This window comes from Mustela erminea, chromosome 13 (genome assembly GCF_009829155.1).
Source record: "Mustela erminea isolate mMusErm1 chromosome 13, mMusErm1.Pri, whole genome shotgun sequence".
Taxonomy (NCBI): Eukaryota; Metazoa; Chordata; class Mammalia; order Carnivora; family Mustelidae; genus Mustela; species Mustela erminea.
In genome coordinates, this window is record NC_045626.1 from 14,140,835 (window position 1) to 14,167,151 (window position 26,317).

Below are 26,317 nucleotides of genomic sequence, written 5' to 3' on the forward strand. Positions count from 1 at the left end.
CCCCTGGTGCAGGAGTGGCTTTGAAAAATGCTCCTGCTGCCTAGTGTGCTGACTTAACTGGCATCAAGACACAAAAGTGTTACTCAGAAATCAAATCATGATATTAAAGTATCTGTCTCATGGCACACAGCACCAGAGGTACATGATAGTAAAAGAGAAAGTTTGAAAAGCAGTCTGGAAAAATCCTCCTTACCACCAGATGTGTAAAATAATACATTCTTCCTGTGAAATTCAATTCTTTGATACCTTATCAAAATTGGAAGTTTTCTCCTAATCAGGAATACAAGAGAAAGCAATTATATATGTACTGCATAATTTAAATCCTTTTAAAAAGAAGGATTGTCCAAAATCAAAGTTAGAAGATTTTTTTGGTGAAAATAACCCCAATGTATTTATTTAACATATTTATCACAAAGATTTAATTTAAAAAAAAAAACAACACAAAAATGACACCACAGCTTAAGATACAGAGTCCTAGATAGAAATGAAGGAAAGGACAGACCATTTAAGGAGAAAATAAAAAGACAACACAAGCAGAGAGGCCGGACAGTCAGGGTTCTTGGCTGGAGACCTGTTTCAAGCAGGTTTCTTGTAGACACTTCTTAAAGGCCGTGGGGTTTTTCCCCAGCTCAGCAGCATGTATGTGCAAAAGGCTATCCGTGTTGGGTTCCCTGGATGGAGAGCGGCTTGGTCCTTCAAGATGTCCAGGCAGGTGTGGTAGCAGGCGTGAGGAATTTCACCGTGGGCGTGGTGTCAGCATAGCTGTTGGGGAGCTCCAGGGGGAGCTCATTGTAGCTCAGGTCTCCATGCACTGTGCCAGCTGCTCCACGGATCGTCCCCACCTGTTCAGAAAGTTTCTCTGGTCCAGGGAAGGCAGAAATTGCTTTGTCACCAGGCATCCTGGGGGTCATCAGCTCCTGCTGTGGCCTCTTGCCCATGGGGCCCCGGACAGTGACCCCGCTGGGCTTGGCTCCTCTGCGGTTGCGGGTGGTGGCCACACTGGCAGCAGCAGGTCAGGGTTCTGGGAGGCCATCCAGGCAGCGTGGGCAGGGAGACAGCAACTCGGAGAGCATGGCTGCCACCCAAATTCGGAAAATTCTTGTGTTGGTGGAGCTTAGACTGCTAACTGGGTTACAAACAGCAAGGAAGCCTGTGTGTGAATACACCAATTTTATGTATTTTATGCATATAAACTAAAAATAAATTGAAAACGGAGATCAGTCATGCTAGAAGGAAGAATGACTGTTTTTCTATTTTCTCTGTGGAAATTATTGTAGAAAATAATTGTAATATGAAGAGCTGACCGAAAATGGTGCAGCCAGAAAATGTAAGGATAAAAGTATTATAGAGGTGTATCAACAGTGAAATAATTTAAACTGTGATTTATTGTATTTGGCAGTTTTTAAAAATTTCATTTGATGTGATCTCTTTTCCCCATTCTAAATGTATATTTTAATGTATAATTAAAATTTTTATTTAGAATCTTTTTCATTAAGACACCCTCTCCCCAATTGTATAAACTTCAGGTGCTACAGTGTCCACTCCTACTTAGTTTTCTTCACTGATTCCTCCTTTTCTCTCTGATTTCCAAACACTGGAAAACCCCAGGGCTCAGTTCTTAAACTCTTCCTCTCTGGCTTCACTCCCTGAGTATATAGGCAGTCAGGGTCTAACCAGAGAAGCACAGCCACAACAGAATTGGGATTTATTGTTGGAATAAGACCTTATACAGTTGGGAAGGAAGATCTGAAAGTGGGCAGGAAGGAATGGGAGCAGACTTCCTAACTAGGAACCACTGGGGCGGGAGACAGAGTTGGGGCTTCCAAAGGCACATCCACCTGCTCCTGGGGGACCGAGAGTTGGAGAAGTCTATACAGAAGGCCATTATCTCTGAGTCTGGTGGTAGGGCTGGGGCTGCTATTGGCCAAGAGGGCCAACAGTTGGGAAGCAGAGTTGCAGAGAAGATGCAGAGTGGGAGAGAAGGGAAAGTACAGGGAAGATGCGGAGTGGGAGAGAAGGGCTCAGCAGTACCTCTGTCAGCATCGAACCACACACCCTTCAGAGAGTTGTGATGGCCACCTCATTTCTGCCTGGCAATTTCATGCACATATCTTTTTTGGTCAGTGCTCATCTGAAACCATACAAGGAAAAAGATTTTGGGATATACTTCAGTTAAGCCAAGTGAACACAGTTCAGAAGCACATACTAGGTAATCTCACTTTGTCTCATTGCTTTAATTCTACCCCTACTCTGATGATTTACAGATTTTTTAATCCTTGGAATTATAGGCCTTCTCCAGAATATAGGAATACAGATTTATGTCTAATTCCCTCCTTACATCACCACTTGGATATTTAGTAGACTTTTGAAACTTAAGATATTAAAAGAGAGAGAGAGAGAGAGAGAGAGAGATCCTTATCTTCTTTCCTAAACCTGTTCTTTCTGAAATCTTCCTCTGAGGTCCAGGTGTTCTGGCTAAAAATCTCAGGATTGCCTTTACTTCTCTGTCTCCCACCCAATAAGTAATTGATCAAAAAATCCCATTGGCTGTTCCTTCAGGAAATATCCATGACCTACTACTTCTCTTGTGGGCTGGAAAATTGTCACCGCTCCCTGAGAGATTCATACCCTAATCCCTAGAATCTATGGATATTACCTGAAATGGCTTTAAAAGAGCAGGGGTGCGGTGGGTAGGGTGGGCATCAGTTAAGGATCTTGAGGTGGGGAGATTATCTGGATTATTCCAGTGAGACCTAAATGCAATCCCATGTATCCTTAAGGAGGAAGCAGAGGGAGATTTGCAAACCCCACCCCCACGAGAGGAGAAAGGGAGGTGAAGATAGAGCAAAGAGAGATTGGAAGATGTCAGCCTTGAAGATTGGAATGATGTGGCCATAAGTCAAGGAATGCCCGTAGCTACTGGAAACTCCCAGAGGCAAGAGGTGGAATTTAGAGAGTGCACAGCCTTGCTAACACAGAGATTGGGCTCCAGTCATACTGATTTGGGACCTCTGAACTCCAGAACAGGGAAAATAAATTTCTATTGGCTTAAGCACCACGTTTGTGATTGTTTGTTACAGAAGCCACCAAAACCAATACTATTTTTTACCATTTCCTCTCTGGCAACCGTATTGCAGAACGCCACCATCTCTGGATTATTCCAGCAGCCTCCTATCTAACTGACCTCTCTGCTTCTGTCGCCGCCGCACTCCCTATGGTCTGGTCTCAGCACAGCTGCTAGAGTATACCTTTAAAAATGTAATTCAGGAGATGCCTGGAAGGCTCAGTTGGTTGAACTTCCGACTCTTGGTTTCAGCCCAGGTCATGATCTCCGTGTCCTGGGATTGAGCCCTGCGTCAGGCTCTGTGCTCAGCAGAGAATCTGTTTGAGATTCTTTCTTTCCTTCTTCCCCTCCCCCTCTCACTCATTCTCTGTGTAAAATCAATAAAATAAAATCTTTTTTAAAAAAGATGTTAAAAAATGTAATTCAGATCAGGTCACTCATTTTTCAAAACCCTCCAGTTGTTTCCCTTCTCGTACAGAGTACAATACATAATTCTCATAACCAGCTTACAGAGCTCTAACTCAACCCCTTTATAACCTGTCTGACTTTATCTCCTACATTCCACCGTAGTAATATAGTTTCCTCGATGTTCCTTGAGCATATCAGGTGTGTTGCTGCCTCAGGACTTTTGCACTTGCTCTTCCCTCTCCCCACCTCCCATGGGCTTACGTCTTCACTTGATAGATGAAACCTTTTCTGACTACTCCTAAAAACACCAGCCATCCAACCTCACTCACTCACACACCCTTATGCTCTTCCCTTACTTCCTCCACAGCCATATTAAATTCTGACATATGTATTCCTATGGAGTTGTTTAATTCTCCACCCTCCGCCATTAGAATTTAAGCTCTGTGAGGGCAGGGGTATCTACCAGGGATTTTTTTTCACTGTTGCATCCCCAATACCTAGATAGGTCTATAGCACATTAATGGATGCTGAATAGTATTTGTTGAAGGAATAAATTATGCGAGAATGCTTAGTTAGGTTTTTTTTTTTTTAATTTATTAACTAATTTATTTGAGAGAGAGTATGAGGAAGAGGAGAGAGGGAGAAGCAGACTCCCTGCTGAGAGCCCGACCCAGGGCTCTATCCTAGGACCCTAGTATCAGGACTGGAGCCAAAGGCAGATGCTTACTTAACCCACTAAGCCACCCAGTTAGCTTTATATTACAAACATTTTACCCTATTAAATGGTCTTGCACTGAGCTGTAATCAGCAATCACCCAACTCATTCCTTGGTTTCATTAATATTCTCTGGAGATGAAAACGCTTCCAGTTTCCCAAATGTCACTCTGGTCAGGAACTGAACCATATGTTGGATTCAGTTGTAATGTAAATAATGGAACTATCATGCACTCCGGAAATGAAGGCATTCTCTCCACTTCTGTGTTTTTCCCATCCCTCTACTTTAAACTGGAAGGGAAGGCTTGAGTGGGAATTTGGTATTCCTTTGAGGGGTTTTCCCAATCCAACAGTCTTTGATCCTGGCTGTGGGTTTCATAAGCACCATTCCTCTCTCATCCCTCCGCCTCTCCTAATTCTTCCTCCCCCCGTCATTTCCTGTCACAGCAACCCTTTCAAAAGTAAACTCCAATTCTAAAACAAACGAAGCAAAGGCAGGAAGGCGGGGATGAATCACAGCATATGGGAACAGTTTTGTTTGAAAGCATGATCAGCACTCTTTGCAAACAAGCTGTGACCATATGCAGTAGGGTGGGCGTAGAAGGAGTTTTAAAAGACAAGTGATAAACTGTGAGAAGTGTCTGACTTACAAAGAAAAAGCCCATTAATGATTGGTTTGATAGTAAGAAGTAATACCTTGAAAGAAGTCTCTCTCTAAGGAAATAGATATTTCTGTGCCGTTTTATAAATCGAAAGATTGCAAAGAGGTGGCCTGTAGTCAGTTAAAATTCTTGCCCTGAAGTAGCAGAGAGGCTATGAATAATAATAACTGGTTAGGACTTCTTTCGTGGCTAAAACCAAGATCACTTGAATTCAGATTTATTGGTATACCAACAGAAGTTATTTTTAGAACCAGATCTATTGCCTTTAGGTGCTCATCCCTAAGGAAGAGAGAAAAGAGATGTAAAAGTGAGTGTGTGTGTGTGTTTCTTTTATTGATTGTCTCAGTCAGTAAATGTGTGAGTGTGTGTGTGTTTCTTTTATTGATTGTCTCAGTCAGTAAATAACTGAGTTCTGACTAAAAGCCAGGCACTGTACAAGCCCTGGACATTCAATATGAAACAAAAATCCTGGGTGTTATATGGTAAACAAAAATCATCACAGTCCCTACCTTCATGAAGTTTACAGTCCAGGGAGAACATAGCTAGTAATCAAATGGCCACAGAAGCAAATGAAAAATACAACCGTGGCTTATTGTCATTTGTGCTGTCATGGAGGGCAACAGTACGGATCCTGTGAGACACTGATGGGACCCCTCAGCTGGCCTGGGAAGTCAGGAGAGGCTTCCCTCTGGTGATGATGGACTTGCAGCTGAGAGGTGGTTTAAGACGGGACAAGGGTGTGCGAAGAATTCAGGGCAAAAAAGGTGATATGTGCAATTATCCTGGAACAGGCGGGGTTGCAATTTTATTCAAGGAGCTGAAAGAAGTACAATGAAGGGAAATGCGTCTGGAGCTTGACCGTGAGAGGTCAAGAAGCAGAAAATAGAGGGGCATGACTACCCGGTGCCTTGTGGGCTATGTTAAGGATTTTGATCTCTCAAGGAGAAGCCATTGCAAAGGGGGACAGGGCAGCTGTAAGAGCACACACCCCCCCAAGCTCCCTCTTATATCCCTCCATCTTTAGGTCGTAGAGAACGTGCTGTAGGAAGGTAGGAGTAGTAAAAAATGGTTATGTTAAATCAATCTTTGATTTAACAAATATTATAAGTGATTACTCTGGGGCACATACCGTTCTAGGTCCTAGGGTAAAAAAGATGAACCAGAAACTTACTGATCACCCCTCATAAGGCTTACCGTCTAAGATGCAACATGTGTGATAAACGTAGTCCCATGAATAAATCATTGCAATTTACATAATGCACCAAAAGAACAACATAGGATGCTCTGAGCTCAAGTGACAGGGTCCTTGCCTTGGATGGAACTAACTAAGGAACTCAGGGAAGCTCTCTTTTGAAGGCTAGGTTGACTAACTGTTGTCAGTAGGATCATTGGAAAGTTACTGAAAACTTCAATTCGCCTTTTATTTTCTACTCCCAATCCCTTATTTCATTAGGTGACCTTGACTTTCATGCTTTCTCTCTATGTATATAAATGGCAGTGAGTAGGTAGCAAGGCACCTGTGTTTCTGGAAGAAATGCAAAAGCCCATTTATTCTGATTGCCAAGTCTGGAACATACCTGGTGGTAAATGAAACAATGAACTATGAGATCATTGGGCAGCTCTGATTTTGTTCTGTCTATATATAATCCACCAGGAGGGTAGTAGTATTGATATTTCTAAATTAACACCCTTTTCCTTAGTAAACCAATTACTTCCAACATGTTACAGTTCATCACTTCAAACTAGTTTTTTTTTTTTTTTCCAGTCAGTTGAAGACAGAAAATCCATAAGCAGTTTATCAGTGTGTGATGCTGTTTGCATTTCTGTGCTTCTCCCGATTTGGATTTTCATCATTCTTTGTACTCTTAGCCCAATCTCTGCACAAATTCATGTATTTATGTGAAAACAAGCAGCAATTCTTGTTTATAAATGTAGCCTGGAAACCAGCCAGAGCATACTTACTAAAAACTTCGGGTGTGGTTGATTATTCCTGAAGATAAAGCCCAGTATTGTTATTCTTCTAAATTGACCTAGCCCTTTACTAAAAGGGCCAACCCTGTGCCTACAGTGGAACTGTATGTGCTGATTGACAAAGAACTACTGTAGCATGGTTTGAATTCTGTCTGAACCATTTAAAAAGTATGTATCTATTTAATATACTTGATAATTCTGATTTAATTTCATACCAGTCATTTAACAGTATTTATCATGCATAAGTTACTTAAATTCTCCAGGTTTCCTTTTTTCTTTAGTAAAGTAGGAATAATTATATCTATTTTGCCCTTTTGGCCTAGTTGTGAAATTAAATGTGAAAATCTTTGTGATTATTCTTTGTAAATTCAGTATTTATGTGCAGGATGCCATTATTTGCATCATTGACCCCAATTCTTCACCGCTTCCTGTAACTAAGCCCTTGGACATGTGGTTTTGCAAGCCCCTCACTAAAGAGAGGGGTATTTTTCCCTGCCTCTTGACTTTAGTTTGGATATCTTACTTGCTTTGGTCCTTAGAGTATGGTCAAAGGGACAGTGTGCAGTTCTGAGCCTAGATCTAAAGAAGCCTCAGACGTTTCTGCCTGTTTGTGTGCTTTACCAATTGCCATGAGAAGAGTATGGCCCTGATCTCGCGAAGAAGATGAGGGGCATGTGGAGCAGAGCCGGTCCAGTCCAGCTGCCCCAGCTCTGTCAAGCCTAGACCTGCTGGCTCCCATTTGACCTGCAGATATGTGGTTTAAGTCCATCCCCGTCAGCAGAACACCCAGCCAAGCCATGTGAATGAAGTTAATGTGTGTTACTATGTAGCACTCAGGTTTTGATGTAGTTTTTAATATATCGCCAATTAAACATCTATTGGTTCACCAAGATTAAGTTATCTTCTAGGGAAAAGGACAGAGATTTCAGTTTTGAATGGATTTTTCCTCCTGTCCCTGTGCTTTTCTATGTTTTTCCTTTTTTGGCCCAATTTTCAAAAGGAAATTGTTCAAGAGTTGCAAATACGAAATTCTCTATATGGCACCTCAGATTATCTGAATAAAAGGCTCAGTAGAAATCTAACAAATAATGTTTTAGTGAAAATGTTTACTTCTCACTGAGATGTAGATGAGGAATTCTGTTAGGATCACATGCTTTCTTGTTTATTGTCTCTTTTATAAATAGACTGATCTACAAGTATATGCAAAAGGCAGGAACAGGCCATGATACTTCACCAGGAGCCTTAGTGTGTCACCCAGCTTTGGGAGTCTTTTAGGATAATTCTAAGCTAACAATTCAATATAATACACATTAAATATATACCACATGTAAGGCAAATGTAAGGTCCTAGGGAAACAGAAACGAACAAGACATAGTAGCTCCCTCTTAATGATCTAGTAAAGGAAATGACATGCAAATTACTCATGATACCATATCTCATTAATTCTGTAACACTTTTTTTCGGTACTTTTTCATATGTTGAAATCGATGGTTTGTCATAGTTTAGTTAATAGTGTTTTTTTCAGTGTGTTTATGTAGGATAATGATGCAGGTTATACTTGATATCCTCTTATAGCCAAGAAAATACAGAAATAAGTTGCTCTGAGAACAGCGTATGCACTGTGTCATACGATCAAAAAGCAAGGAGGCGTTACTTCTCCTAGAAAACACAGAGGGAGACCTCATGGGGGAGAAGCCTGTGAGATGGATTTCAGTAAGACAAAGTACGGGAATAAAGACCACATAGGTCAATTGATCCCTAAACTTTCTGTCACCAAGGAGTACTTTTATTGCTTATCTCTTCTCCTGAGTGTTGCCGTCAAAATACCTTTGTCATGATAAATAAATTTGCATTTATCAAGAGATACTTTACTTCTCCATTTCATAGCAAAAGCCATACATTACTGGTAATCAGAATTTTTTTTTTTTTAAGATTTACTTATTTATTTTTAGAGAGAGAGAGACAGAAGAGAGGGAAAGAGAGTGCAGCGGGGGAGGGGGTTGAGGGAGAGAGAGAATATGGAGCAGACTCCCCACTGTGCACGTAGCCTGCTGTGGGGCTCAATGTCATGACCCTGAGATCATGACCTGAGTTGAAATCAAGAGTCGGACACTTAACTGACTGAGCCACCCTGGAGCCTATTAATGACAATTTCTAATCAGAGGAGATAATCAGTATTCTCAGATTAAGTTAGCATTTTTGGCCAGAACCCAAGAAATTTAACATTTTAGTTTCTGAAGTTATTGTTCCAGGAAACTTTAATCTGTACTAGGATTTTTGAAATATTGACAAGAATTCATCCTAGATGGGAATACCACTTTACAGAAAAATTCATCGTAAGAAAACAGATAAACATGGGACCCATGCTTTGTGATCCTTAATATGGTCTGCCTGGTGCTTTGAGTGAAAGAGGAAAGATTAGAGAAGATGAGACAGGAATTATGAGAGGACCAGCTCATAGAGAGTCTTGAATGTCATACTTAGGAATTTAGACTTTTATTATAACTATCGCTGAAAACATCGTTAGCTTGAGTATAAAAGGACAAATATAAGAAGTAAAACCTGGATGACTAAATTCCTACCGGAATAACACAGACACGCCATAGCTTGTTTGCTTACCTATAGTGCACCAGCTGCCAATAAGACAGGTGTAGGAGGAATGCATAAGCAGCACCATCAATTCTATCTTTCTGTTGTGAGGATTCCAGGCAAAGTATTATGTAATAGTCAGAGCTTAAATTCTGGAGTTAGACCACCTAGGTGCATCTTCTGACTCTACTGCATTTTAGTTCTGTGGCTTTAGGTGAGTTATTGAAGATCTTTGACCTTCAGTTTTCTTTTTCATAAATGGAGAAAATGGAATTATCAACATCAGCTGATATTTATAAGAATGATGTAATTTTTGTAAGTTGTCTGGTACACAGTTACCAGGACTTAATTAGTTTCTTTTAGAACTTGCTTAGAAATCCAAAAGGATGTGTGAAGCAGAGGCATGAAAAAAATTAAATTTCCTTACCTCCCACAGCACACCGACAAGTCCTTGAGACAGGCAGAGTGACAGTCCTCTCAGAACTCAGCTGCCTCAATGTTAATACTTTGCTAAGGGCAAAAGGCAATCTTAGCCTGACCCCGAGGATCCTATAAGTCTACTTCAGCATAAAAATTCCTTTGGAAACTTCTTTTATCTCTACTCACAAGATATATGTTGGCAATCATCCCCAAGCATATGACCCCCAATATACATCTGAAAGGTCTCATGACTAAGTTTTTGTTAGACAGTAACAAATGACCTTTTATCAACAATAACTAACACCTCAAAGTCATGGAAACCTTGCTTCCAAAATTCCTTAGCGATTTCCACTATCCCTAACCCCCTCCTAACTTGAAAGTACATAGTGGGCCACTCCTCACGCCCCAGGGCAACTCTTTCTGCCCATGGGTCCTGTCCCCGTGCTGTCATAAAACCACCTTTTGCACCAGAGACATCTCAAGAATTCTTTCTTGGCCACTGGCTCTGAACCCCAACATCTTCCCTACATCAAAAAGACTGCAAGGTGGTGTAGAACAATAAATTCAGTCTACTCTCTTCTCATCATGTCCTAAGATGCCAAACTGGCTGGTAATCAAAACCCTAAGGAGAAAACATATGCTCCAGACACCAGCTTTGTCTTGGCAATGATCTGCGTTTAACTTGACGGTAAATAGGAGGTGACAGCTGAATCTGGTGTGGAGATTCCAGGAGGTGGTTCTCCAGGAGGACTTTAACTAGAAGCTCATCTATTGCAAATAAACTGTTGTAAATACCGGAGAGTAGGCGGTAGAGGGTCTTGCAGAAGGAAGTCCTGGAATTCCTGGACAGGGCTGAAAATAAAAAGTGAGAATAATGTTGATAGTATATCCTATTCATGAGACCATGGCTGCTACAACTACCTCTACTCCACAAGTTTCTTTAGCAATTCCTTTTAATCTGCCATATCCGAAATTGGCACTGTCCAAAGTTTTTTCCATGAACGTGTTTAAATATATGCTGAACAATAAAAATTATACCTTATCTTTGTTGTGCGTTTTTGGACTGTTTAATGTGCTTTCATCTTTACAGTTTCATGTTTTCCATATGACCTTTTGAAGAAGGCAGGGTATTATTATCCCCCTTTTCCATATGAGGAATCTAAAGTGGCAAGTGGCCCAGGGAGTCTACTTAATTAATGGTCACGGTTAGTAAGTGGAAGAGAGTCCTGCATTTTGACTGACATTTGAGTCTACTGTATCTTTGTTTTTATATGAAGATTTCTGTTTTCTCAGTAGACAGTAATAGTCATGATCCATCCCCTTTTTGGAGGATTTTTCCTCTCATATTAATTATATTTTCTTATTCAACAGTTTTATTTCAGGCCTTGCTGCTTCTGGGGTCACAAGAGACTAACATTTGCTATTTTTCATCCTGCATAGTTTTGGGAGGATGTTATGGAAAATTGGCAGCATATTACTTCTTCATCCGGTTTGATCCTCGGCTTTCAGAAGACTAGAGACTTGAACTTCTCCTCTGTGAGAGTGAGAGGAGGGTTGAATTATTGAACACCTGGTCAGAGTTAGATTTCTCTCTCTCTTTTTTTTTTCCCCACACCTTATGTCTGTTCACCTTCTGATCTTTACTGACTAGGACACTGGCTATAACACAATTGATTCCCTTCCCCTTATTCTCTGGAAACTGTCAAATAGAGTAAAATTCGCTGTCCTTCACAAGAAACAAAACTCTCTTCTCTGGTTCAGAGAGTGTCACCTTCCTTCCATGTTACTCAGCATTTTACAGTCACTTTGAGGCATAGAACACCACCCCCCCATTTTTGTCCCTTCTCATTTTAAACAGGAAATCACCTCTGAGAAACCTTTGGGTGAAGAAAAACAATGGTATGAAATCTTACTTAAGACATCTCATGAAAGTTACAGTAGCTTTTTGCAAAAACCTGTGTTCTCATCCTTTTACTCTAATTCTATTCAGATAGTAACAGCATTTTATTGGCAATCGTATCAATGATTGGTCAAATCACCTGCCTAACGTTTCAAAAGGACCAGTTTGGTTATCTCCATTACAAGCAATCCCCAAATTTAGTGGCTTATAACAACAGTCATTCATTTGCTTATGATTTTGTAATTCAGGCAGGCAAAAGAAGTCGTTGGGGCAGTGGTTCTAGTCATCTCCCTCAGAGTTTCCCATGCAGCCGTTGTGGCCTGGAGGCTTGAATGGGGCAGGGATGTTCAAAATAGCTTCTGTACTAAGTTGAAAAGTACCTCCCAGAATTTCATGTTTACCCAGAACCGCAGAATGTGATGTTATTTGGAAAAGGGTCTTTGCAGATGTAATTAGTTAAAATAAGATCATGCTAGAGTAGAATGGGCCCTTATTCAATGTGACCACCGTCCTTCTAAGAAGAGAAGAGGAGGAATGCCATGTAACAAGAGACACATATTAGAGTCATGTCACTGTAAGTCAAGGAACCCCGAAGATTGCTGGCAGTCATCAGAAGCTGGAAGAAGAACACATTCTCCCTCAGATCCTCCAGAAGGAACCAGCCCTGCTGACCAGTTTGATGTTGCACTTGGAGCCTCCAGAAGTGTAAGTGAATAAATTTTCTATTGGTTTAAGCCACCCAGTCACAGCAGCCCTGGGAAACGAAGGTAAATCTGCCTTAAAATCCAGGTAAATCTTAGTTGGAATTGCTGAAATGCCTGGGGACTGGCCAGCCCCACCTCAGTGCCCCAAACTGCCACCCCCCTGCCATGTCTCCTGGTCTCTCCCTCCATGCGGTCTCTCCACCAGAGTCGCTGGGCTGCTTTATGTGGAGGCTTCATGTTGCAAAAGAGTGAAAGTGGAACATACCAGACATTTTCTGGATTAGGCCCAGAGCTATCACTAGTTTCCTTCTGCCATGTTCTGTCGGTTAAGGCACACTGCTGAGCCGCTCAGGTTCAGGAGGAGGAAACAGACTCCACTTGTCAATGGAGAGTCGCCACATCCACGGGGATGAAGGAATTGTTGATGTCCATCTTTGGAGTCAGTCTACAAGGACTGTAGCTACCTGAGTTTGAATGAGTGTTTTATTCCATGATACACCTCTTAGCACAAGCTATTATGCAGGCTTAACAAGACTTCTTACACTGACGATCTTCTAAATGTTCAAGTCATGTCTTTGAATGTCAGCCAGCTTACGCCTCTGTATCAGCCCCTCCCAGCTGGGCAAGCAGAGGTGCAGGGGTCAGGCACCCACACTGAGATTCTAGGATCTAGGACTTCAGCATGGGAGTGGGGTGCAGTTGCCCGTGGGAGAGGTACTGTGGCATTACTTGTGTCAGAAATGATTGTTTCCGTGAGGTCAGTTCTGACCACAGTCCATACCACTCTCCAAACTAGAGCTTTAGGATGACAGTGCCTTTCAGTGGAAGACTGTAATGTTGACACAAACGAGACAATGCATATGACCAGGTGAAATAGAAGTTGCTGTAAGAATAAAAATCCACAGCCGAGGCCCCTGCCATGAGCTCCTGCTGGATGATGGCAGCTGCAGCGCTGACACTGCTCTGGGGACTTCTGGAGAAGTCCCTGGGGCAGAGGAAAGGGAACAAAGACAGTGCTCAAAGCTAGCGCCAGGTTCCTGTTCTTCAAACAAACAATGGTCCACGTCCAACAGGACTGACTACTACCAGCTTATCTTGTCAAGCAGGTGAACAAAGGAGACTTGCTTGGGAACGCTGCAAAAGAAAAAACAATTGTTCAGCAGTGGTTGGAAAACAGAGTAACTCAAGTTACATGGACACTACAATAAAGGCAGTATCCGTCTCTGTTGGAGGATCTTAATTCCGGTCTGGAAGATAAAGTCTACCTTACAGGATATAACTCTACCTTAGCAGATATCCTACTGTACTATGGACTCCATCGCTTTAGAGTTGACCTGACAGTTCCCGAAAAGGAGAAACATCTTAATGTGTCTTGCTGGTTTTGTCACATTCAGCACTATCTAGGGATTAAGAAACATCTGTCTGTTGTCCTCTTTATCAAGAACAGGCTATATACTAATTCCCACTAGAAGCTATCCATGACATAGAAGCATGATCACAAATATTTTAAATGGAAAGTGTATTCTGGACTAGAGAACCAAGATAAATAGGTACACAATCATTCTTTATTTGCTGAAGTTGATGGAATAAACATGTCAAAAAAAAAAAAATCAACAGCTGAAACTTGAGAGTTTTAGAGGGCACAGGTATTGAACTCGAGTTCATTTGAATTCTAAATCCTTGTACTTCCACTATAAACTGCACAGTATTTTATGAAGTACTAAAATGTCTGTGGAAGAACTTAAAAGATGGGTTAAAAAAAGGAAGCTATAACTTAATGCTATTAAGAAATGGAATGACATTGTAGGGTAATGCAATATGTCTCTTTCTCAGGCAGCATAATTTTTTTCTCTTAAAAATATATTATTGAGGGTGCCTGGGTGGCTCAGGAGGTTTAAGCCTCTGCCTTCGGCTCAGGTCACGATCTTAGGGTCCTGGGTTCAAGTCCCGCATCGGGCTCTCTGCTTGGCGGGGAGCCTGCTTCCTCCTTTCTTTCTCTGCCTGCCTTTCTGCCTACTTGTGATCTCTCTGTGTCAAATAAATAAAATATATTTTTTAGAGATTTTATTTACTTATTTGACAGGCAGAGATCACACGTAGGCAGAGAGGCAGGCAGAGAGAGAGAGAGGAGGAAGCAGCCTCCCCGCTGAGCAGAGAGCCTGATGCGGGACTTGATCCCAGGACACTGAGATCATGACCTGAGCTGAAGGCAGAAGCTTTAATCCACTGAACCACCCAGGCACCCCATAAATAAGTTTAAAATATATTTATATATATTATTGATACCTGACAATCCAAAAAAAGATATGTATTCTATATGTAAATAATAATAAAGGGGCACTTGTGTGGCTCAGTCAGTTGAACATCTGACTCTTGGTTTTGACTCAGGTTATGATCTCATGGTCATGAGACTGAGCTTGCATTGGGCTCCACACTCAGTGCAGAGTCTGCTTGGAATTCTCTCCCCCTCTCCCTCTGCCCCTCCCTCTCTTTCTCTCACTCTCTTTAAAATAAATAAATAAATCTTTAAACCTAACATAAGAAGTGGAACATTGACAATACCATTGCCTCAAACTTCTTCCCCTTCTCCATCTAGAAGATCTTTATCTAGGGACACCTGGCTAGCTCAGAGGAGGCTGTGACTCTTGATCTTGGGGTCATGTGTCTGAGCCCCATATTGGTTGTACAAGTTACTTAAATAAGTGAAACTTAAAAAAAAAAAAGTAGATCTCTATCTGATCTTTAACCACAAGTCTGAATTTTGTTTTATCATTGCCTTGGTTGTTAGGGAAACTAGATCTTCAGGTTTGAATTAAAAGGGGGAAATGTTGCTTGGCTACTAGTTAACTCCAAAACAGTTTTCTGGTTATTAGCATATTAACTCATCCGCTCTTTGCACATCCTATAAAAGTGTGGCATCGACACCTACATGATAAGCAGCCTCTAGAAGGGCAGTGATTTCCTGACTGCTGGGTTTGTGATAAGGCCTCACGGTTAACCAGATGTAGTAGCTTCCTTCATCTGGTCTCACACAGGCACTGTGAGCCCAGGATACACTCAAAGACTTTCCTTCTCATTCTATTGTTAAATTGCATCTCTGTCTTCTTCTTGGGTGTCTGGGTCAGCTGTACTCCGGCTTGCATCTGTAGATTCTAGAAGACTGGGGAGTCTAAAGCATTTTGGGCCTGAAAATGTGACAGCCATGGGGCTGTAGCAGCAGAAGTGTGTGATGTAATTTGCATAATCTGTTTTCCAAGAAAATCACAGCAGCATGGAAAAGTTTATCAGGAATATGCCAGATCTCAAAGGTAAAGAGTCCGCCTGGGATATATTTGCTGTTAAGTTACTTCAGGGGCGTATAAATCATGCAAATTCTATTATGATCACTTTCAATGCAGACAAATACATTTTTTTCCACTTGGAGAGTTTTTAATTTCATTTCCCTTTTATAAGAGTAAAATGATATGCACGTGGGTTTTTTGTTGTTGTTGTGCAGAAAATTTAATAATAAGGTATACTATTACCTCCTCTCCCATCCCTAGTACAATTTCCTAGAGTCAACCAACTTTCAGTAGTTTTCATTTCAAGTTCTTCTGGGGGCCTCCTGAATATCCTTAAATAATATGCCGTCCTTGACTTATCAGAAATACGGTTTATTCATTCATCCTTATTGAATTTTGATATTATTTCATTTTTTCGAATGGCTGCAACTGCAAAGTTTTTGACCTTGTAACTTATTACTCTCCCCGCTGAGAGACATGCCTATTCCTCAGACATACCAGGTTTATTTCTGCCTCAGTTTCCTTGCGCTTGCTGTTCCCACTGCCTGGAATACATTTCCTCCAGATATGCCCGTACCCTCCTCCCTCTAGTCTTCACTTCAGAGTTCTTTCAAGAAGATAGAGCTGGGATTGAAATCCAGATACCAGATCCAGAGCCCCCACATGCTCAAGTCAAAGTTGATAATACTGCATTTTGTTCTATACTTATATTAAAATCTTCCCTGAGTGGATTCTTAAAGTTTGAAAATGAATAATCTGTTTTTATATTCTATACTAGGATTATTGTCCTTTTTTTCAGGTCCCTGCTCGTGATTTCTTGCCAATCAGAGGACACTGTTCCCAGATGCTTCTTTCCTTTGTGCCCAGCTTTGTTTACCTCCCTTTCTGATCCTAGAGGCTGGTGAGACTGTAGTCAGTCAGAGCTGGCCCTGCCTTCACTGAAATGACCCATAGTGGTTCCTCTCCTATTCTCTTTGCTGTTACAGATTTATTCCTTTACTGCCATTTGGTTGGCATCTCAAGTATAGTGGGATGTGGGCAGAAAGGAGTAGAACAAGGGAGGGAAAGAAAATACCAGTATTCAGGGCACCTGGATGGCTCAGTGGGTTAAGCCTCTGCCTTCGGCTCAGGTCATGATCTCAGGGTCCTGGGATCGAGTCCCACATCCGCTCTCTGCTCAGCAGGGAGCCTGCTTCCCCCTCTCCCTCGGCCTGTCTCTCGACCTACTTGTGATCTCTCTCCCTCTCTCTCCCTCTATCAAATAAATAAATATTTTTTAAAATAAATAAATAAATAAATAAAAAGAAAATACCAGTGTTCAGTGACTCATCTTAAACTGGAAGCCCCCCAAAAATAGAGTTTTTAAAATTTTACTTTAAAATGATACTCTGGAGGGGCACTGAGTGGCTCAGTCGGTTAAGCATCTGCCTTTTGTTCAGGTCATGATCCCAGGGTCCTGGGACCGAGCCCCGCATTGGGATCTTTGCCGAGCGGGGAGCCTGCCTCTCCCTCTCCCTCCGCCTGCCACTCCGTTTGTGCTCTCTCTATCAATTAAGTAAAAGTAAAATCTTTAAAAAAAAAATAATTCGAAAAATAAAGAGAGAATCTGAAACAAAAACAGGGATACGAAGAACTAGCATTTATTGAATGGTTTCCCATGTGCCAGACACCGAAATAAGTACTTCTCCCATAGCAGCTGCTGGAAACTTCATGACCGTCTGAAAGGCTAAGGGGTCTGATGGTGGAATGAGAGGAGGATTTCAGACACTTGAAACCTTTTCTTCATACCACTCATGTGATGTTTGGGACCCTCCACTGCTCAGGGGTGGTTCAGATCAAAAGACCTAAGATAAATGGAGTGTGGCGACACTGAGGCATATGGACTCCTTAAGGAGCAGCCATGACTTTTGTGGACAGCCTCCTGGATTGTCTGTCAGCCCATGGGCAGGTAGCAACTTTGCATCTGTCAGTGTCATAACCCCAGACAGAAGCCGTGTGGCCTTGGGTTTACTATCATGAAGGGATATTTAGCTTTTATTTTTGAGGGGTGGAAAAGAGTAAATGATGGTAAAGTACGTTTGAAAAGTGGTGAATTTTGGTGGGTCACACCCATGTATGTCCAATTCCCAATATTTTTTGAAGTAATAAATGATTAATTTATATATCTCTAAAAGAAGCATATCTTCTAAAAGAAGCTAATGATGCAAGCACAGTTTAGAGTTCATTAGATTTGACTACTGTTCACATTAATATAAAATAGAATAAAAAGACTTGCAAAACCCTAAAAAGAAAGCCAGGCTCTGTCATTCCTAACAATATTCTGAAAATTCCTAAAGGTAGCTTTGATGAAATTTGGGTGCAGGAAGAAGTATTTCCCAAACTGCCTGACTTTTTTCTGTTTGTCTTAAGATGTTATTTATTTATTTTAGAGAGAAAGAGAGAACACAAGTTGGAGGAGAGGGGTAAAGGCAGAGGAAGTGGGAGAAGGAGACTCCCCACTGAACAGGGAGACTGACTTGGGGCTCAATCCCAGGACTCTAGGATCACGACCCTGAGCCAAAGGCAGACGCTTAACTGACTGAGCCACCCAGGCACCCCCTGACTTTTTTCGTTTTTCAGTTTTTATTTACTTGTATTTATATTCAAGTATAATTAACATTCAGTGTTATATTAGTTTCAGCTGTACAACATAATATTCAACACTTCGATACATTTTTTGGTGCTTATCAAAATGTGTACTCTGAATCCCCTTTATCTAGTTCACCCATCCCCCTGCACACCTCCCCTCTGGCAACTACCAGTTTGTTCTCTGCATTTAAAAGTCTGGGTTTTGTTTATCTCTTTTTTCCTTTGTTCATTTGTTTAGTTTCTTAAATGCCGCATGTGAGTGAACTCATGGTATTTGTCTTATTCTAACTTATTTCACTTAGCATTATACCTCCTGGATTCCTTGATGTTGTAAATGGCAAGACCTCATTCTTATTTTATAGTTGAGTAATATTCTATTGTATATATGTATCATATCTTCTTTATCCATCTACTGATGAACACTTGACTATCTTCCATATCTTCATTATCGTAAATAATGCTGCAATAAACATAGGGGTTCGGATAGCTTTTGGAATTAGTGTTTTCATTTTCTTTGGGTAAGTATCCAGTAGTGGAACTATTGGATCATATGGTAGTCCTATTTTTAATCTTTTGAGAAGCCTCCATCCTGCCAGACTACCTGACTCTTTCTTTGTATTAGGACAGGTTAGGATGGGAAAGGTCTTGCCGAAGACACAGCTGGAACTGTAGAAACAGAAACTGGCAGATTTCAAAAACCCTCTGGGCAGCTACAGAATTATATTTTGTAGCAAACACATTAAAATAACTTCCAATCCATGCATTATGGGGAAAATGAATCACTTCTGTACTGTCTTCAGAAATTCAAATTAAGTCATTTTTCAAAGGGAAAAGAAGTTGCAGAAATGCTAAGGTTGACTACCTCCTGATAAGCTCTATTCCCAAGCAGACAAGTGTATTGGAATTACTTTAAGAAGGTTGTCAGCTTTTCCTTGTTTGGGTCTAAATGAACTCCTAATATAAAAATGTTCCTGAATTAGACCTTGGCAGTCCCCTGCTTACAGATGGCTTGAGTTCCCCAAATTGGATTCTAACCCAGTTGTTAGGAAATAAGAATAAATTTTGCTATGAAACTATGTTATACATGATGGTTAGAGTCCCAGGCCAGCCCACAAAGCTCTGTTTAACTACCAGTGTTCTAAAAGGAATATCACAGGGGCACCTGGGTGGCTTAGTTGGTTAAGCTTCTGACTTCAGCTCAGGTCATGCTCTCGGGGTCCTGAGATCAGGCCTGTGAGGCTCCATGCACAGCAGGGAGTCTCTCTCCTTCTCCCTCTGCCCCTGCCCCTGCTCATGCTCTCTCTCTCTGTCTCTCAACTAAATAAATAAAATCTCCTAAAAAAAAAAAAAAAAAGAATATTATAGACCAGTATTTTTTCAAATTGAAAGCTTCAACCAATTAGTGGGTCATAAAAGCAACTCAGTGAACAGATAAGAATAGGATGGAATGGAAAAGAAAAATATCAGAGCACGTTGCATGAGATAAGGGTAGGTATTGTTTCATGGAACTCCTGTTTCAGATACGTGTGGTATGTGTGTGTATACTGGGTAACAATGCCGGTGTATGTTTTCCTTGGTCTAAGTCCAAAGAAAATTCGGGTCGCATTGCGATAAGCCATGTGTGTAGGCCGTGCAATAAGTGTGTCTCCTGCAAGACATGTTCAGAGTCACGACTCTGGGCATCAGGATTACATTTCTGCAAATAGTTTGGATTTCGTGTGTGTGTGTGTGTGTGTGTGTGTGTGTGTGTGTGTTTGGCTCTTGAATGAAAAGCTGGGGTACCTGGGGAGGAGATAGGGCTGGGCGTAATGAGTACTGCTGGAGTGGGAAAGTAATGACTGGGATTCCTAGGTGGGATTCGACAAGTTTTTGTGCTACTTGTGAGCTAAATATGGTTTTTACACTTTAAAAAAATTGTTAAGGAAAGAAGAATAAAATGTAACAGAAACCGTATGTGGCCAGCAAAGCCTGAAATATTAACCATCTAGCCCTTCGCAGAAAAAGTTTGCAGAACTATTCTAGAGGAACAAGGAGCAAGTAATTGTTAGAGGACTCTGAATGAAAGTAAGAAAAACCCAAAGTGCACTAGAAGCACCAAGGCAGAGGATAATGAGGTATCATCACCTAGTGTAACTACAAAGGATCAAGAGTAAGGATAAATCTTAAATTTTTTTTAGTGAGAGAAGATGGAGCTCCTGAAAGAAGTTACTGTCAGGCTAACAGCGGACTTCTCATTAGCCAAGATAGAAGAGAAGCAAAGTGTTAGAAGAAATACTTCAACCTAGAATTTTATGCCAGATAAGTCATCTTCCAAGATTGAGGGTCAAATCATTGTTGTTGGTTTTTTTTAAGATTTTATTTATTTATGACAGAGAGAGACACAGTGAGAGAGGGAACACAAGCACAGGGGAGCCCAAGCAGGGCTCGATTCCAGTACCCTGGGATCATGACCTGAGCCAAAGGCAGACACTTAATGACTGAGCCACAAAGGTGCCCCAAATCTTTGGTTTTAACAATATAATTTTTTTTTTTTTTTTGGATCTGTGTTTGAGTAAAAGCAAAAATAAACTACTGGGACTACATCAAAAAGCTTTTGCACAGTGAAGGAAACTATTGACAAAATGAAAGGACAACCTACGGAATGGGAGAGATACTTGCAAACGATATATACAATAAAGGGTTAATATCCAAAAGTTTATAAACAACTCACACAACTACACACACACACACACACACACACACACACACACTCTGATTAAAAAATGGGCAGAGGACCTGGACAGATATTTTTCTAAAGAAGACATACAGATGCCCAGCAGGCATATGAAAAGATGCTCAACAACACTAAACATCAGGGAAATGCAAATCAAAACCACAACAAGATATCACCTCATACCAGATAGAATAGCTGTTATTAAAAAGACAAGAAATAACAAGTGTTGGCAAGATGTTGAGTAAAGAGAACTCTTGTGCACTGTTGGTGGGAATGCAAACTGAGATAGCCACTGGGGAAATCAGCATTAAAAAATTAAAAACAGAGCTAACATATGATCCAGCAATTCCACTGCTGGGAATTTATCTAAAGAAAATAAAAACACTAGTTCAAGAAGATATATGCAATTCTATGTTCATTGCAGTATTATTTACAATGACCAAATATGGAAGCAACTTGTGTCCATCAGTATATGAATGGATAAAGAAGATGTGTGTGTGGGGTGTGTGTGTGTGTGTGTGTGTGTGTGTGTGTGTGTGTATAATACAATTCAGCCATAAAGAAGAATGAGCTCTTGCCACATGTGACAACATAGAGGATATTATGCTGAAATAAGTCAGAGAGACAAATACCATATAATTTCACTTAAATGTAGAACCTAAAAAAATGAAACAAATGAACAAACAAAACAAGGTAGGAATGGACTCTTAAATACAGAGAACAAACTGGTAGTTGCCAGAGGGAAGGGATAGTAAGGGAATGGGCAAAATTGATGAAGAGGGTTAAGAAGTACAAACTTCCAGTTATAAAGTGTAAGTTTGGGGATGTGAAGTCAGGATAGGGAAGAGAGTCAATAATGTTGTAATAACTTTGTATGGCAACAGATGGTAACTAAACTTACTGTGATCATTTCATAATTTATATAAATGTTAGATCACTGTGTTGTACACCTGAAACTAATATAATATTGTATGTTAACTGTACTTTAATAAAGAAGATTAAGAGTTATATAAAGAAATTTTCTAACATAAGAAGTTTATGATAATTTCCCTCTCATAATCACTCAGTGAAATAACTATTAAAATAAGAATTCAGGGGTGCCTGGGTGGCTCAGTGGGTTAAAGCCTCTGCCTTTGGCTCAGGTCATGATCCCAGGGTTCTGGGATCGAGCCCCATATCGGGCTCTCTGCTCAGCGGAGAGCCGGCTTCCCTATCTCTCTGCCTGCCTCTCTGCCTACTTGTGATCTCTGTCTGTCAAATAAACAAATAAAATCTTTTTAAAAATATATAAAATAAAATAAGAATTCAGCAAGGAGAAAAGAGAAACCTGAAGAAACGTTTGTAAAAAATAATGTATATTTGACCATAAAGCAGGGCTCAAGATCTGTCAAAGGACGGAAACATAGAGTGTATTTTCTAACCGGAGTGGAATTAGGCTAGAAATCAGAAGATGACTAATAAATCCACATATGTTTAGAAATTAAATAATACGCTTCTAAATAACCCACAGGTCGAAGAAGAAATATTTTAATCAGAATGATGATGAGGTATAACACATCAAAATTTGCAGGATGTAGCTAAATACCAAATACTTAAACTTATAGCATTAAAATCATGTGTTAGAAAAAAAGGAAGGCTGAAACTGAAAAACTAACTCTTCCTCCAGAAGTTAGGGAAAGAATGATAAACCCAAAGAAAGTATAAAATAGAAATTAATAAAAAATAAAAATAATAACAATAGAAATCAATGAAATAGAAAATAAATATGTAATAAAGGAGATCAAGAGGTGCCTGGGTGGGGCAGTCGGTTAAGCATCCTGACTGTTGGCTTGGCTCAGGTCACAATCTCAGGGTTGTGAGACCAAGCCCCACATTGGGCTCCACACTCAGTAAAAAGTCTGCTAAAGACTCTTCCCTCCCTCTCTCTCCCCCCCAATTCTCTCAAAAAAATAAATCTTAAAAAAGGGGGGGATCAGTAAAGCCAAGTGTTGATTCTTTAAAAAGACTCTTACCATTAAAATCCTCTGTTGATATGATCCCATTAAAAGAAAAAGAGAAACGACACATATAACCAATCTTAGGAATGAAAAAAAGGGTCATCAGCACAGATCTAATAAATAAATAATAAATATCTAAATGACGAAATATTCTATGAACAATTATATATGTGTATATTAATGTATACACACACACACACACACACACACACACATAGTTTCAAAATTTAGATGAAGTAGACAAATTCCTGAAAATACACAACTTACCCAAACTGGTAAGATGATACAGAAAACTTGAATATGTCTGAATATTAAGGAAATTAAATCAGTAATTATAAATCTTACCAGAAAGAAAATACCAGTCTCCGTTAGACTTACTTTAGAGTTCTACCAACAACTAAGGAAAAAATAAATGATCTTAAGTTCTTTTAGAGAAAAAAAATGGGGAAAATCTCCAACACATTTTATGAGGCAAATGTAACCTTAATATCAACATTTTATAAAGATCTAGTGAGAAGGAAAAGTTATAGACCAATTTTACTCATAAACATAAATACAAACATCATAAATAAATTATTAAAAAACCAAATTAGCAAAATGTAAAAGTAACACACCATAACCAAATAGATTTTCTTCTACAAGGGTTTAAACTACATCAGTTTGGTTTATCAAACAAAAACCAACAGTGTAGGGGCACGTGGGTGGCTCAGTCGGTTAAGCATCATCTGCCTTCAGCTCAGGTCATGATCCCAGGGTCCTGGGATCCAGCCCCGCAGTCAGGCTCTTTGCTCAACGGGAGCCTGTTTCTCCCTCTCCTTATACTCCTTCCCCCACCTCTTGTGTGTTCTCTCTCTCTCTCTCAAATAAATAATTTTAAAAATCTAAAAAACAAATAGCATCACAGTATAATTTGCCCATTAACAGAATAAAGGAGAAAAATCATATGATCATCTATGGATGCAGAAATAGCATTTGACAAAACATCCATTCATGGTAAAAAGTTGTAGCAAATTAGAAAAAAAGGGAAAATTCTTTAAACTGGTAAAGTTTCAGGAGAGAGCGAGCGAGTGCACATGAGCCCTGGAACAGACTCGTGCATATCTGGAAAGGTGATAAACATTCTTGTGTATAAAAATCAGAGCCCCTTCTATACACCATTTAGAAAAATCAATTCTAGGAGGATGAATGCCATTCATTTGAATATAAAATTTTCAGAAGAAAATATAGGAGACTCTCTTTATGTTATCAACATGGAAGAAAATTTCCTAGTAAAGACACTGAAATCACAAACTTGAAAGATTAATGAGATTTACAATTTTAAAACTAAAACTGTTTGCTGTGGCTTCTGGTTGGCCTAGTCAGTTAAGTGTTTGACTCCTGGGATGTCTGGGTGGCTCAGTAGGTTAAGTGGCTGCCTTTGGCTCACGTCATGATCCCAGGGCTCTGGGATGGAGCCCCGCATCGGGCTTCTTACAGCGGGGAGCCTGCTTCTCCCTTTGCCTGCTTGCTCCCCCTGCTTGCCTCTCTCTCTGACAAATAAATAAAATCTTTAAAAAAAAAATCAGTACATCAAACAAAAGCCATACTGAAGTACTGCCTTAGAAAGTTCTCTACTAGGAAAAATAAGCCCCTGTCTCTGGCCCACCATATTCTCCTCTGAACTGCTCTCTTTTCCCACAACATTTGGCCCGAGACAAAATGGTTATCATTAATATGCAAATGCCACAGGTCACACCTCCAGGGGCAGGTATCCCAACAGAAAAGCCCTTGCTAGCCTCATTAAATACTTTGGCTTCTTTCCTTCTCACAGTGTGTAGATTACTTCTGTGCTTCCAAAAATCCTTATGAAAACACTCTTAGTCTGGGATAACAAAAAGTCAACACAACTGATTATTTTGGTAGATTCTATAAGGCCCACTTTAAATGTTCAAATACACCCGATGAAAAGAGCATTCTTCAGCTGAGTAAGTACACAGATCATTGCTTTAAGGACCTGGGTATCAAATCAAGAGCAATCCACTCATTTTTACACAAGTAGTTCTCAAACTAATTTAGCATGGGTCAGAATCACCTGAAAGGCTTGCGACAACACAGTTCTCACTGGGCCTCTCCTCTAGACTTTCTGACTTCGTCAGTTGGGGTGAGGGCTGAGAATTTTTCCTTTTTTTTTTTTTTTTTTTTTTTTTACTTCTAACTTCTAAATGTTTTAAGTAGAGGTATAATTGACATATAACATTGTATTAGTGTCAGCAGCACAACATAGTTATGAATTGGTATTTGTATACAAGGTGACATGATTGCCACAGTAACTCTAGTTAACTCTAGTTAACATCCCTCAGCTTACCTAGCTATAAATTTTTTCTCTTGTGATGAGAACTTTTTTTTTAGCTTTTTTTTTTTTTTAAATTTACTTATTAGAGAGAGAGCAGAGCAAGAAAGAGAACACAAGCTGGGCGGGGGCAGGTAGCAGCAGAGAGAGAGAAGCAGGCTCCCCAAGGAGCAGGGAACCCACAATGTGGGGCTCTATCCCAGGACCCTGGGGTCATGACCTAAGCTGAAGGCAGACCCTTAACCAACTGAGCCACCCAGGTGTCTCATGTTGAAAACTTTTAAGATCTACTATCTTAGAAACTTTCAAATATGCAATAGGATATAATTAACCATAGTCCCCGTACTGTATGCTCTATTTCCAAAGACTTATTTATAAAAATTTGCATTTTTTAAAAAATTATTTTTTTGATAGAGATCACAAGTAGGCAGAGAGGCAGGCAGAGAGAGGAGGAAGCAGGCTCCCTGCTGAGCAGAGAGTCCGATGTGGGGATCCCAACACCCTGGCTGGGATCCCCATCTGAGCCAAAGGCAGAGGCTTTAACCCACTGAGCCAGCCAGGTGCCCCCAAAATTTCCATTTTTAACAAGTTCTCTGCTGCTGGTGTGTGGTGGGTCTGGGGACCACACTTTGAAAGTTAACTATTTCAGGTCTTGCTGGCCATCAGCCATTTTAGCTATGGTTTAGATGTCTTATTAAAATGACCTTTTTTATATTTCATCTTGTTAAAATTTCAATGGCAATTTTAGGCTTAAGAATCAATAGAATCTTCTGTCTGTGACCCATGTTCTGCCTCATGAAAAAATGTAGTAACATCCAAATGGAGTCCTTCTATCACTTTTTTTCTTCCCACTGGATGTTGAAAGAAGAGTTGAGAGGATTTTGATGTCAGGTTGTTGAGTTATAGAGTTGCCAGTGAAAACATCAGAGATTGGTAC

The 26,317-nt window shown here is 40.3% G+C and overlaps 2 pseudogenes; one reads left to right on the forward strand and one right to left on the reverse strand.

Annotated features, from left to right (window-relative positions):
* Positions 1 to 550: 550 nt before the first annotated feature.
* On the reverse strand, positions 551 to 1,033 carry LOC116572430 (annotated as a pseudogene).
* Positions 1,034 to 13,366: 12,333 nt separating this feature from the next.
* LOC116572417 lies at positions 13,367 to 13,965 on the forward strand (annotated as a pseudogene).
* Positions 13,966 to 26,317: the final 12,352 nt, after the last annotated feature.